Source organism: Globicephala melas, chromosome 10 (assembly GCF_963455315.2).
Source record: "Globicephala melas chromosome 10, mGloMel1.2, whole genome shotgun sequence".
NCBI classification, from domain to species: domain Eukaryota; kingdom Metazoa; phylum Chordata; class Mammalia; order Artiodactyla; family Delphinidae; genus Globicephala; species Globicephala melas.
In genome coordinates, this window is record NC_083323.1 from 58,322,232 (window position 1) to 58,325,833 (window position 3,602).

The 3,602-nt window shown below is 47.7% G+C and overlaps 1 long non-coding RNA gene across 1 annotated transcript; it reads left to right on the top strand.

Moving 5' to 3' along the window:
- Window positions 1–2,289: 2,289 nt before the first annotated feature.
- On the top strand, window positions 2,290–3,433 carry LOC132597989 (uncharacterized). The gene is made up of 3 exons (XR_009565577.1): window positions 2,290–2,411; window positions 2,519–2,593; window positions 3,081–3,433. It is a non-coding gene; the product is annotated as an uncharacterized lncRNA (long non-coding RNA).
- Window positions 3,434–3,602: the final 169 nt, after the last annotated feature.

Below are 3,602 nucleotides of genomic sequence, written 5' to 3' on the forward strand. Positions count from 1 at the left end.
TGATAATTGGGAGCCACTCTCAGAAGGGCATATGATCTTGAGGGACAGATTTACTCTTTCCAACCCCACTCTCTTGTCCAGCCTCTCTGACCAAGTGCTTACATATGTGAGACAGCTGCTTAGAGTGAGGAGTAAGGATCTGACCGGATAAAAGACAGAAATTAACTGGGATACATAACTAAACTGTGACCTCATTAACACTATGCCTTAACCGAGTTAACTGCTGCAGAATCTCCAAGGTACAATAGGCCTGCCAAGCCAGTTTGCTTGTTGTCCCCCCCTACTAATTAGATTAGGTAATTATTGCCATTTAAGCTTTTCCTAGTTCATTCCCTGTACTTGAAACAACCAATTTCCTGCCATTTCCATATCATTCTACATCGATAACTTCCTTCAAGTACTGACTCAAAACACACCTCCTCCAGGAAGACCCTCTTGACTGAACCCATCTCTAGACATTATTCTGAACACATAATGCCACATAAAGTAGCATGAATCCTATATTCTCTAGTTGTTTCATGTGCATGTGTATGTTCTTCTAGGTTAGAAACTCCACAAAAATAGACACTATTACTTTTTTTTTTTTTTTGCGGTACGCGGGCCTCTGACTGTTGTGGCCTCTCCCGTTGCGGAGCACAGACTCTGGATGCGCAGGCTCAGCGGCCATGGCTCACGGGCCCAGCCGCTCTGCGGCATGTGGGATCTTCCCGGACCGGGGCACGAACCCGTGTCCCCTGCATCGGCAGGCGGACTCTCAACCACTGCACCACCAGGGAAGCCCCTATTACTTTTTCTTAACCTACCATTATATATGTATGTATATATATATATATTTTTTTTTTTCTTTTTCTTTTTTTGGCTGCACCTCGTGGCTTGTAGGCTCTTAGTTCCCGCCCTTGGCAGTGAAAGCACAGAGTCCCAACCACTGGACCACCAGGGAATTCCCGACACCATTACTTCTAAGTTTCTACCTCCAAACCAGTTAGTATAGGGCTGAATACAATGGTGAATTCTCAGTAGACATTTGTTAGAAGAATGAAAACTGAGGCTTAAAGACAGGCAGGCATCTGCCTAGAGTTATCCAAATATGAATTCAGTAGTGGAATACAGAATGACTATTTGCATAAGAGGGCTTTGCCACCACTTCCGGCCTCCTCCTCCCCCACACTGTGCATCTCCCTGAGCCCTGGAAGTAACTGTGTTACCTATATCATATTCCTTTTTTCCCTCCTGGGAAATCCTCTTTCTGTGCTCTGAATAATATTAAAAATAACTCTTCTAGCCCTTCTTCCTTCTTCCAGCTGCCCAGAGAACCTGGCTGGCAAACTTCCTTGTTCACCTCCACTCAGGAGCCAGAATCAGGCACGTGACCCCAGCTCAACCCCTGACTCCAATTCCGCAGGTTACCAAAAGCTATTTTGGGCATTGGAGGCCATGTAGTCCCCTTTTCCCCATCCTCTGGACCATATACTAGCTTAGCCCTTCCTGGAACGTCCATCATACCCACTAGCCAAGTCAGCATATCCCAACACCCATATACATCAGATCCCCAGCTACCTTCAGTTTCTACTTCTTCAGCCTCATCTTCATGATCATCATCAAATATTGTGTCTGTTCCCATGTGCTGCTCTGCTTGAGCATCCTTTTTTTTCCCCATAGAAAACAAAACCAATAGGGGGCTTCCCTGGTGTTGCAGTTGTTAAGAATCTGCCTGTCAATGCAGGGGACACGGACAGGTTCGAGCCCTGGTACTGGAAGATCCTACATGCCGCGGAGCAACTAAGCCCGTGGGCCACAACTACTGAGCCTGCACTCTAGAGCCTGCGAGCCACAACTACTGAAGCCTACGCACCTAGAGCCCGTGCTCCGCAACAAGAGAAGCCACCAAGATGAGAAGCCTGCGCACCGCAACGAAGAGTAGACCCCGCTCTCCACAACTGGAGAAAAGCCCACACTCAGCAATGAAGACCCAATGCAGCCAAAAATAAATAAATAAATTTATAAAAAACACAAAAATCAAAAAACCAATATACAGTCCTGTGTTGGAGGACTCTGGCTAACAAGGAGTTTAAAATCCCTTCTGGAACATTGGACTCCTGTATGTCAAAGATGTAAGGTGAAATGAACAACAAAGATGAGCAATTTAAACCTGATTGTGACTACAACACAGAGAATATAGCCAGTATTTTATAATAACTATAAATGAAGTATAACCTTTAAAAATGTGAATCACTGTTGTACATCTGTAACATATAATGTTGTACATCAACTATATCTCAATTAAAAAAAAGTTAAAAAACAAAACCCAAAAAGAGCAACCTGACTGTGATAGTGTAAACTAAGTATGGAAGTGATAAGGAGACCTAACAAAAGGGAAAGAACTGTTAACCAGGGAAGACTTCCTGGAAGAGGTAAGTTTTCAGTAAAACTGTGAATTTTATTTTCAAAATGGTAAAAATTCAAAAAATTTACAGGTTTATAGTGATAGGTAATTTTTCCTCTCATTCCTTATTCCCAGTTCCCCAGTTTCTCTCTCCAGGAAAAACCACTGACACTTGTCTTGTGTATCTTTCCAGGGATCAAGATCCTGAAGGTAATGAGGGGCATAGATTGTTGAGAGCAAAGAAGGGGGCTTTTATACCTCTGCCTTGACAGGGGGCCATCCTGCTATGCTCTTTCCTAAATGTGTTCCTTTCTTAGAACGCATATATTGAGTTGCTGAGCTCTGAACAGGACCCTGAATCACCCTGTATAAACTGTACCAATTTTTCAATATCCACTTTTCTTCTCTCTTTTTCCCTTTTTGGGATGGGATGAACTCCATCCAGATCTTACCTGACTGGCCGCTCTCTGGCCTCTCCAATGGAGGAGGGGAAGCACCCCGACCATTTTAGGGGGAGAAACCCGATTGAGCCTTTTGAAGTGTAGCCACCTTAACCTGGCAGTGCAGTAATTAGGGAATCGAAAAGCCCGCTTCTGTTGGCCTTGGAGCCCTCCTTCAACTGCCAGCTAGCCTGTCCTCTCTGTGGGGTTTTTCTGCAGCTAAGAGTCCTTGTTTTTTTGTGTTTTTTTCTCCGCAGCTTGGCACTTTTGCTCTTTCCTTTCTACCCAACTCTTGTCACTGCCAGTGGAGATACGCGCCTTCCCTTCCCTGGGGCTATTGCCATATATAACCCCCAGATCTCCACGCCCTGCTTCCCCAAGTCTTTGGGGATTCTGAGGTGTGTAATCGTGGACGGGAGGCGTTAGCTCGGAGGAGGCATTTTGGGCTGGGTGAGATCGGGCCAGCCATTTGGTCCTCAGGTTGCAAGGCACCGCAGCAGGGCCGCGGCCTGAGTTGCCGCTAGGGTTTTGTGGAGAATCCCCCGGGTCGCCAGACTGGAGCGGAGAGCACGGCGCCGCTGGCCTGGGGAGCCGGGTAACCAGCGGCCGAGGTTGGGGTCACCCGAGCCTATGGGACCGCCAGGGCGGGGCGGAGGGCGCCGCGGCCTGGGGCAGCCTGCGCGGCAAGCGCCCTGCGGCCGGGCCCAGAAGGGCCGCCAGGGAGCGCTGCGGGCTCCCGCTCCCGCCCCCTGGTAGGCGGGGCTGCGCTCTCCCCGCAG